Raw genomic sequence first — 11,945 nt, forward strand, 5'->3', positions numbered from 1 at the left:
CTGAGGAACAGTTCTTGCTTTTAAACAATTGCTGGACAACATATCTATTTAACTTATAAAAAACCTAATGAATGTAAGGAATGTAGCACTCTATGGAGTTCCTGAAAGTAACAGTTGTTGTTTTTTGGTTTTTTTTTCCCCACAGCACAGAATCACATTTGTGACATTACAATGAAAACTTGACATCCAGAAACAGGGCTGGTTTTTTTGGTTTTTTTTTTTTTTTAATTCCAAATGTTTTGTTAATGTCAATGCTACTAGTCTTTCATATGTAAGTGATACAAACTTTCACAAAAGTTGGCTTTCTGATCTTGGCAGTTGGCTAGATGCCACATCAACACATTTGATGTGTTTATCTCATAGTAGCAGGATGCTGAGGCAACTCTGTACTAGATATCCCGGAGATCCCCAGCTCCTCTCTTCCTTGTCTAACACCTCCATGCATCCAGATCAGCCAGCTTTCTTTTCTCTAAAAAACTGCTTGCCCTATCTTATTAACATGCTCTACAACTAGGCTGAATGTGCAAAGGGTGTCAATAGCTTAATCTCTTTTCTCCTGTCTTGGTTATACAAACTTATTTTAAAATGTCTCTGAAAGGGGAGATTTTCATAGTTATTCACAGTTCTTCATAGTTAAAATTAAGTTATTCAAAGGTTCCAAACGGACACTTCTGGAAACCAATGTCTTCAATTATACTGAATAGTACGTACAGCACTTTGGTTTGTATTCTTCTTGTTGGTATGTACAGGTGAGAACACCTGTATCAGGAAATTCAGCTGCAGAAGCACAGAAACATCAGTCAGAGGAGAGTTCTGGAGGTTTTTCAGTCTGACTTCTCACATGAAATTATTGCTAGCACTGGGTAAAATCAATCTACATTTTCTCTAGCCAAAGTTTGAAAACTTTGAAGTATGGAGATAACTTGTTTCAGGGAGGCATTAACTTAGTGATTTCTATTTAACTGAGGAGTCTTTCTTAAAATAGAAAGATTCATTATAGAAAATGCAGCAGGACCACAGCTTCTCTGTGATTATAGTTTTAAAATATCCATATGTGTCTAACTGTTTTGTAAAAACTATTCTGCATTTAAAGCCAACAACAGGGGAAGAGATATTTGTATATTGATTTATCAGATCTCAATGGCTAAATGACACAATTCAATTTACTGCCAACAGAAAAATGTTTAATTTATGAACAAGCAAGACTGAATATTTTTACCAAGTTTGTAATAATAATGGTTATTTAAGTTAATACAGATGCCCCACACTGATGACTGTGTAATAATCAAGCTGGGGACTTAGTTGCTGTCTATATCTTTCTATCTAACTATCTTCCTGTCTCCTGAATTCTATTTCCATAATCAAGAAATAGATGAGACATGAGTAGGAGTTAGAGTTGAAAATTTTACACTTTCTTAAAATTTTTAGACAATGTACAAAACTCTGATATTGTCTTAGCACTAGTGAATGATCAAGCCTTGGCCTTTGAAAAAAAAAAAATCATAGGATCATAGAATGGTTAGGGTTGGAAGGGACCTTTAAAGGTCATCTAGTCCAACCATCCTGCAAGGAGCAGGGACATCCTTGACTAGATCAGGTTGCTCAGAGCCTCATCCAACCTGGCCTTTAACGTTTCCAGGGATGGGGCATCCACCACCTCTCTGGGCAACCTGTTCCAGTGTTATACAATTCACATTGTAAAAAATTTTTTCCTAATATCCAGTCTAAATATACCTGCCTCTATTTTGAAACCATTACGCCTCATCCTTTCACAACAGGCCCTACTGAACAGCCTCTTCCCATCTTTCTTGTAGGCCCCCTTGAGGTACTGGAAGACCACTATCAGGTCTCCCCGGAGCCTCCTCTTCTCCAGGCTGAACAGCCCCAACTCCCTCAGCCTGTCCTCATAAGAGAGGTGCTCCAGCCCTTTTATCATCTTTGTGGCCCTCCTCTGGACCTTCTCCAACTGGTCCATGTCCTTCTTATGTTGGGGGCTCCAGAACTGGACACAGTACTCCAGGTGGGGTCTCACCAGGGCAGAGTAGAGGGGGAAAATCACCTCCCTCGACCTACTGGCCACACTCCTCTTGATGCAGCCCAGGATGCAGTTGGCCTTCTGGGCTGCAAGGGCACATTGCCATCTCATGTTGAGCTTCTCATCTACCAGTACTCCTTGACACTGTGTAAGCACTTTTCAGGAAATGTGAAAGCATTGATATGTTATCAATGCTTTTGCTCACAAATCCGAGATATAGCATCATACCAGCTACTATGAAGAAAATTAAATATATTCTAGCCAAAACCGGTATAGGAACGCATGTAGTAAGTGAACAAGGGTCTAGAAGGTGTTGTGAAATTTCTGGCGACACTAAATGCAGTCCTGCTTTGATGGGAGCTTCAAGTGTTACATCTGAAGGGCCTTAAAGAAGAGCAGCATGTCAATTCCACCTAGTTGAGTTTGATAGGCCAATCCATAGATCAAACAAAGATATTATGATGGTGTCCTGCAAAACTAAAATCCAGCCCTTATTTGTATGTGAAATGTCTTTATATGCTAATAATTACTGCTATTGCCAAATAAGCTGGATATGTAACCCACAAGAGTGCTTCCTAACTTATTTCAATCAAAGTGTAGTGGACTGAAAAAAAAAGAAAGTATCATTAAATTATTTAAAATAAGTCAGTTTAATTTAAAGAAACTGCTTAGGGAGACATTGCACGAGGAGGACAGACAGCAGATTAGTCAGACTGCTTTATTTCTGGCAAATGAAAGGCAACATATCACAGTAATTTATTTCACAGTTGTGTAACAGATCCAGAAAAGGATCCTATTGATTGCTTAGAAAAGCATGAGGTAAGAAAGCTCTGGGGTTTGTTCAGTCATTGTTTCTTTCAGCTGGATGCCTTCACATCCTGGCTTATCTATGTTGGTAGGATTAGTCGTGGCAGTTTGCTTTACTGCTGCTTATGTTCTGCATTGTGGACATTAAAAAAAAAAAACCTAATTCTTACAGTATTTACTCTTATGACATCCAGAGACATTTGAATCCATTTGGTAGGAAAAAAATAACCAGTCCTTTCAGGAAATATATGTTCATATTCAAATATGTGTTTTAGATGGTAAAGAAAATGGGGAAATATGGACTGTAATTTTAATGACAATGAGAGCATCCCCTTAGAAAAATAATAAAATAGTTACCATACTTCTCCTAGATTCAAATATTTTTCAGTGAATCTGATCTAAACTAGAGTGAGAAAAATCCAGTATGTTTTTCTTCACGTTTGTGTTCCATTTGGGAAAATAAAGGATGTCTAATAAATCATCCAAGGCCAGGTTGGACTGGGCTCTGAGCAACCTGATCTAGTTGGAGATGTCCCTGCTCCTTGCAGGGGGGTTGGACTGGATGACCTTTAAAGGTCCCTTCCAACCCTAACCATTCTATGATTCTATGATTCTATGTTTCATTTAGAACAACTTGTCATTTACAGTGACTGCTTCTAAAAAAAAAAAAATTCATTTTCCTGTCAAAATTAGCAAGGGAAATTCTTCTGTCTAAGTTGCAATGGTGTTAGAAAAACTGTAAAAAAAAAAAAAAAATTAAAAACCCATGTGCTCTCTCTACTTTGTGAAATGTATAGTTGTTAGTCATACGTTAACATGTAGTTAAATAATAGGAATTATGAAATTACACTAACAATACACCTATGTTGTTAATTTATTTTCAAAATGTCCATAATAAAAATAAGGAAAATATCTCAAAATTATTTTTCTCTTTCTCTTAGAAACCATTTTATTTTTATTATTTTAACAGCAATTGAATACTTTAGTAGTAATAATAGTAATCAATGATGACAGTTGCACTCTTTAGAGAGACTGAACACAATGAGAAAAAACAAGGGGTTTCTTTTCCAGATATGGATGATAATTCTTCATGTTATTACTTTAAGGAAGAAAAGGATGGATTGAAAAACCTTTTTTTAATCTGTAGAGCAATTAAGACTGCAGGGAATTTGTACTAGACGTCTGATACTAAAGTGAGAATCAGACTAAATTTCCTCCTAGTGATAGGTAGACAGATAGATGCTTAAAAAGATAAATAAAATAAATTTGTACTGAAGTTTATTTCTAGTTCAATTATATTTTCCCCTATATTTTTAATATCTATTCTCAGCATGCATAGGTATATTTATTCTCAATTTAATCACATATTCCAAATGCTTGTTTATGAACATTTGTGCTATGTGTGGCTGTACGTTCACTCATTTCTTGAATAAAATGTGGGCTCACTGAATTTAGTCACAGTGAATATACTTCAGAGCAGACACTGAGTTAAAATTATCTTCAGAAAAATGCAGACAATATTTCAAGATGTTTAGTTAATTATGGAAACTGCAGTAAGATCATAGACACTTTGAGGAACACAGATATTATTTTCCTTTGATAAATGTCTTTGAAAATTTCTCACTTATTCATAGATATAAGCACATCCTTACTTATCTTTAAAAGTGTTGATGGTACTTTTCCTAATGACATTAGGAATTATGCATTTAAATTACATATTCAAAAGTATTGCAAAGAAAACCAGTGAAATATAATCAGCAAGTAAGAATATAAGCTGAAGAATCAAATATTCAGTTGTGAGAAGATATTAAGAAGGCTTTGCAGTAAAGGATGCCATGGTCACTGTGCAGAAGAGCTGACAATGAGCCAGCTGTGTAGTTCAGATGATGACAGAAGGAATAGTGAAATGAGCATGTGCCTTATGATTTGTATGATGAAAGTCAACTTCTTGATAGGGGCTTCAATTGTTTTTCTGTCATTTTGTGTATCAGTAGTACTAAATGAAGCAGTTGCAGTTCAGTTTTCAGCTGCAAAAGAGGTTTTTAGAAGGGTATTTTAAGAGGCAGGTGGGAACAGAATATAACAATAAAGACTGAACAGATACTTTTCTAATTTTATCACATCTACTTACTATTGTTCTCTACATAAAGAAAACCCAAAGAATATTTTCATCTTTAAAACATTATGTTGATGAAAAGTCATACACATATCTTTATTGGAATCAATAACTGAAAAATAAAGAAATAATGAGAATATATATTTTTTCAGTTTTAAGATATTTCTTTAACAGTCGTCAGCTTAATGTTCATAAAAAGTATTCTTCACTAGAAGAAATGAGATAGCCTTGCCTTTTTTTCCCTAGACATTTTAATAACAGAGACTACAGAACATGCAAAGATTACATATTCAGTGCAAATTAAGATATCAATATTAATATGTTTCCTGCTTTAGGAAAAAACAAATACCCGTAAGATTTCAGTTTACCCCTTTACAGTTACCCTCTGCTCTAGTCTCCATCAAAGCATCATTTGATCCGCCTTTGGGAGTTGCTGGCAGGCAATGCCTCAGAACACAAAGCAACTGGCCTGAAACTACTGTGTTTTATCACATTTGCTTAAAAAATTATTTTCTTCAAAGAAAATCTAAATTCACTCGTTAAAAGAATTCAGATGCTGCTAGAAAAAAAATTAAATAACAATTAGACTAGTGAAAATACAAACATTTTTGTATTCTTTAATCAACTTGTGTACAATTTGGTATGAGAGATGCTAAAAACAGAATAATGGGTTAGAATAACTGCTTTAATTTTTCTGGAGATGTTCTGGATTGGCTAGATTGAAAGTATGAATGAGACTGACTTTTTTTTCATATTTTATTTTTTCCAAGTAAGCAAATCTATTGCCATTTTTGTTCATGCAGTGCTGAGTTTTCCATGGCTTTGAAGTAAGCTGGAGAAAAAGTGAGCTGGTCAGAAAAAAAACAAAGAAAAAACAAAGAATCATTTATGACTTTTATGTTTCTTTTTTACCAATCAGCATGCAACAGGTCTTGTTCTGTTGCTGTATCAGCAAAGCTCTCACTGGATTTGGTAAGCATAGAAGCAATAGCTGCATTATTCCTCCAATGATGATAGCATTGGTGTTACTTTCCCACTGACTAAGAGTCTTGACATGATGACATAGAACTTAGAGATTCTTGTTTATTATGAAAATGCCACTGCCAACTCATTTCATATTGATTTCTTTTTTTTTCTAGTTCTATTATTTTAATCTTTTATTGCTTATCATTTTTATACATGTCCTCATTTATAGAAATTTTTTTTTCACTGAAGGTTCAACAACAGAATCTTTATAAAATGCTTATGGAATAGTTTATTTGATTTACTTTATACATTAAAATAAAAACAACTTTCATGAAGAAAAATATGAAGTATGCTATTTTTTAGAATTTATGAAGTACATTATTTAAAATAAATATGGTTAAATATTTGTATCTTACTGTTCTTAGAGGGCACCAAATTGCTAGCAGGACTTGTGTAACATTTTAAATTTATATACATTACTATATAAATAAAAATGTGTTTTATTCTAGAATTATATAGATGTTACTTATGAAATATATATTATGTATAAACCTATAAAAGTTATAAATTTTCATATCTAATTTATTTACATATATATTTATAAATTGCAGAAAATAATGTTATTAGTAATAAAATTAATTTTAATTCTGAACAAGACATGAGAACAAGAAATTCCATGAGTGATCATGAGAGAAGGAAAAAGTGTATTTGTGACTGTGTAAGCTAGCTTCACTGTCTTATAGAAGAAGATTTAACTTTTAAAAATATGGGAACATCTGTATTGTACTGCAGTCTGTAAAGTAGAGCTGAACTAGGCAGAGAAAAGCTCTGCTGCCAGATTTCTACAGAGCTGTCCTGCCTAGGAAAAATCACTTATATCAGTTTCATGCTGCTTCCAAATCTATGCCAAGAGCAAAGTGGTCCAATGGACCAGGAAATCCCGGTCAACATTTGCAGAATTTTACAAGCAGCAACTTGATTTTGGTTTTGTTTTCTTTTTGGCAATAAGCAAGCAAAGAAGAATAATGGACATGCGATCATGCTCAGCAAAGATGTTACTGAAAATTGACAGTGGGATAATAACTCATATTTTCTATCTGTCTGTTAGCCTGTTTTTAAGACTGAAGAATGGATGAATAAATGTCTGGGAAGAAATGCAGTTTAAACTTCTAGGGAGCATGTTTAAGTGCTTCTGTTTTACTCCAAGGAAAAAAATTAATAAAAAAGGTGGGAAAAGAAGCCTCAAAAAACAACAACAACAACAAAAAAACATTGCAGTCCTACTTCTGCCTCTGTGCTGATTTCAAAGGTAGTTTGCCTGTTGAAGCAACACAGCAATACACATGAAACCTGCAGTTCACAGCAGTCACTGTGCAGATTCACAACTGGAGGTTTTCCATGTTTTGTTTTCCAACTCAGCTTGTTACAGAAATAAAAGCTACTTAAATATTTTCTACCGGGGTTCAAGCACAGATCTGCTTCATTTTCCTTACAGTCACACAGCTTGTGCTCACCTTCTGGATAACAAATTACATGACCTTGTTCAGAAACTTTCATTGCAGATTGATTCATGGCCACGCCTTGAAGAAGCTGAATTGCTAACAGCAAGATGAATGCCATAGCTTTTCATTTTCATCTAATTATGAAAACAGAGGTCTTAAGTTCAAGCATAGTAAGAAAATGACAGCAGGCTTTTACAGAACTTCCCATATTATAAGTCACAACTCCATTAAAATAAGATTTAGAAAGAAAATATCTTTGTGTTTATTATATAGCTGGAAGTTAAAATATTCTGCGGTTGTCTGTATTCAGCTCCTTCACAATACACTGGGAAAATTTAGACACATAGTTCAGTGTTAAAATTCAGATATAAAAACATTCAGACGCATTGCTCAGAGCACAATGCAGCTGCAGAATCTAAACTTGCTTTTCCAAAACAAAAGAACACTCTTTCAAAAAGCTAGTTACCTACTAATTCAAGAAGAGAGTGGGACACAGTTGAATGTATCTTGCTCTTATTATTGCACATAAAGTGAATGAATTCCACAGAAAAATCCAATAGAAAAACAACATTAGGAAAAATTTCCATTCTTTTTGCATTTCAGAAAAAAAAAAACAAACCAAAAAACCAAACAACAACTCCTGTTTTCTTTCAATTGATCGACTACATCTGTCTTCTTAAACCAGTCTCTTGAATCTCCTTGAGTGACCCATGGGAAGTAAAACGTCACAGTCCAAAGAAACATAATACTGCTATGTCCTCCTCGTAGCCTCAGGCATGTTTATGCTCCTTTCACGTTTGTGTAGCAGCTAAGGTATTCTGGGAATCAAGAAATTAGTCCCAAGGTACTGCTTTTATCTGTCTCTCTTTCTCTCACTCTTTTATTTTTTTTTTTAATCCAGAATATATCGTACATTTTGGAGGATTTTGCCAATATTTTAAATATTTTTTTTTCATACTTATACAAATGAATAGAATAATGCCACATAAAAAAGTTACATATATGCAAAAACTCCTTTTACTCTAGGGCTGTGAGACAAGCTATTGATATTCCTTTGCCACCAGCTAAAATACTGAATAACACAGTTGCATTTCCATGTTTTTATGTATCAGCTGTGAAGCATGATCATTGTGTAGTACTTAGCTTCTTTTGCAAAGCTGGAATAATAATTAAAAAAAATAGGACAGAGACAGTACAATCTGACATAATAAAGAGCAGGAGAGGTTCAAGGATGAGGCAGGCATTGCAGGAAGCCTGCAAGCAGTAGGTAGAAATCTGGAGTAGCCAGGAAGTTTGAGAAGCTAGTGGCAGGGACTAGAACAGAAGGGACTTGGGTTTGACTGGGACCTAGTGACAACTCATTAGGGGCTGTGGGACAACCACAGAGAGGTGAGAACGAAATGAGGAAGCAGTAGTCAAGAGTGGAAGATCAATGAAAAGAGCTAAGTGAGACATTCATGTTAGAAAGGATATCAAGAAAGAGAATAAGTCAACAGCAGGGAGATCCCAGTCATACACATACTGGCAACTGCTTCTCCCAGGAACCAGCGTAAGTCAAATCAAATGCATGAAAAGATTCTCATTGACTTTGGTAGCCTTTGGGTAAAGTGAAGGTCTCTATAATAAAGCATTGCAAATGTTATTATTTTCAAATTCAAGGAATATAGGCAGGATTCAAGACCAGAATGCTAAAGACATTCTCCTTCACCTGGAATGGATTCCCCATGCTAATATCACGTGAAGAAACTGACTTCCAGAAATCTTCAATACACAGGCAAGGAATGGCTGACTGACAAAGTACTCCTCTAATAGACATGAAGGTCACTGCATACACGTTTGGAAAACTAATTCAAAGTAGAAAGTGCGTAATAAGGACATTACATACAAGAAATTTCATTGCTTCTTTTAAACTCAGTTACTGAAATTATCTCATTTTTTGGCAGGTTGAATTTTCCATTGTACATTTTGTTGGCATCTCTAGCTTCTACACAGTTATATGTATGTTATTCTTACATAGTAAGAATAAGAAAATCCTTTGACTACACTGTGGCTGCAGAGAACACTTTGCTGCAAAACTAGTTTAGTTAGAAAGAGAGACTGTGTGCAGATGGTGGCTCAGTGGGTGTGCTCATGCTGGGCAGCACAGAAATCCACTTTGTTCCGTCCAACCAAATGTCATTATGAGTTGAGTTTTTGTTTGTTTCTGTGTTAGTGTCTCCACTGCGCCCCCCCTCCCCCCGGTATGGCTTACAAGAGATGGAGTCATAGGATTAAAAAACAACTTCAGGGAAGCCAGTAGGATTCTTTACTGATAATAAAATTTTGCTTGTAATCCTTGTAGTGATCTTACATAACCTTTTAAAGAACATTCTTAAAGTCACGATACACAGAATGAAAACATATCATAAGTTGTTTCAACATTCACATGAAAAATAATTCTCCAAATTACTGTATCTCAAGGTTCCAGAGGAAAGATGAAAACCCAGATATTAAAATACAATTTCGCATATATACACATTCTTTATACCAAATTGCATTTTGAGCAATCTCCTATTCTGAACTCTGAGATTCATAGTGCGGATTCAAATCTGAATGAAATCAATTTGTACTACAGTTTTACTTTATTAGGTTATGCCAATTTTTAAAAATATCACCAAGTTAATTTTCTCAATATTACTTCTCTGATGGTTCCTGAAATTGTCCAAGGTACTTTCAGAGCATGCACAGAAACATTTCTGTAGAGGTCTGCAAGAGTTTTGTCCTCTAACTGCTTTTCCAGAATCAAAGTCTACCTTTAAGCAGGTAGAGGCAAATGTTATTTTAGAACAGAAAGCATAAGTTTGATGAGGTCAACATGTATTTTCAGATAAGTTGTTAATAGTTTTCGCTACCTAAAAATTGTATTTAGTATTTTAAAGTAACCTTGTATCCCAAAATTGTTAAAACGTGATTTTTCCTCTTTGTAGGTTGATTAGAATTTCTTGCTGCTGTGGTTACTGTTCTTGTTTTCTTTTCTGTTCACTTACAGCTAGCTACTTGTTTCACAGATGACTGCTGAGAAGAAGGATACACAGTAAGAGTGCTAATGTCTCATTCACAAATGGTTGTACGAAGCTAGAGATTTTTTTTCGAATATTTGAATTTAGATAATATATACTAGCCATGTACACCTGTCGAGTGTTGTCGAGTATTTGATATACTTGATACACTATAGCAGTGCTTTCACTGCTGTTGGCTGTAACCATATAACTAATTTACTAGTATAGGTACTTTGGGCTTTATTCTTTTGTACTATGAAAAAAAAATATCAATCCAGTCATTATTTTAATTTCTCTCTTGTAATCAGGAAAAAAAAAAAAAGATAGGAACTAGATACTGATCAGTATTCTTCAGAATCTGCTCTCATGTTATTCCTTCTAAAGGAAAGTAACTTGAAATGATACTGTAGGGCTTCATTAGCATACTTAAGAAGTCACCACTAGTGGCCTTTCAAATGAGAAATGGGTAATAAATCTGGTATTTTCTAAACATTTCAGATTATGCACTTCCTGACTACAATCTTTTTTTCTTCCTCAGTAGGAACCTCTCAAATGTTCAGCCTAAGAATAAATGGAAAAGAAGCAAACTGAGTACATTATTCCATGCTATTACAAGTGAAAATACAAAGTCCTAAAACTGTGTTTAAAACATAATATTTGAAAAAAAAAAAAAAAGAAAAATATATAAAGATGCCTGTTGTAGTAACTTAGTTCTTTCTTAGATCTAGCATATGAAAAAGAACCCTTTTGAAGTAAATATTCAACAATGTGCCTGAAAGAGATTTTTAATTTATCAATGCCTTAAACTAATTCAGGACCTGGATTGCTGTATGTCTGAATATGTGAGACATTCTTCACTTTTCCCTGAATCCAGGGAAATGAGAGCTCTACCTTTCTTTAGAGGAAGATTGGGCTTTTAAGTGGAAATAATATTCCCTAAAAGTCTTGAAATTTGGATTGTATCATCTTTAAATGCCTCTTCCCTTATAATTCAGCAATATTTGTTGTAATTATATGAAAGCCTCCATACACTTCTTTAGAGCCTCCATACACTTCTTTAAAGAATCTTGCTGTTTTTACAGAGATTTTTTAAGATATGAAAAAAAAATCATGTTCCCAAAAGAAAACAGAAAGAAGCAAATTCATTATTATTATTTTAATATATGTTATGTGTAAAGGGGGGTTTTAGTCCCCTGACAGGACTACATCACTTACTAACAAAGTAGATAAGGGTCCATTTGGGGAAATGTTGGGGAAATTATCTTTACACTCTTTAACATATAATCATGTAATTAACTAAATCCTATAGATTAAAAAAGCAGACAAAATTTATTTCTACCCCTTGTTTGTCTTTGGCCTCCTGTTAGTGCCCATGCTTTCAGATTTTAATTCTTACAAACCGAGATGCAGAACGTGTCTGGATACAACTAGACAAAGACCAGGTGACACTAATTATAGTTAAGACATTAAGCTATATTGTT

Source organism: Chlamydotis macqueenii, chromosome 3 (genome assembly GCF_036417535.1).
Source record: "Chlamydotis macqueenii isolate bChlMac1 chromosome 3, bChlMac1.mat, whole genome shotgun sequence".
NCBI classification, from domain to species: Eukaryota; Metazoa; Chordata; class Aves; order Otidiformes; family Otididae; genus Chlamydotis; species Chlamydotis macqueenii.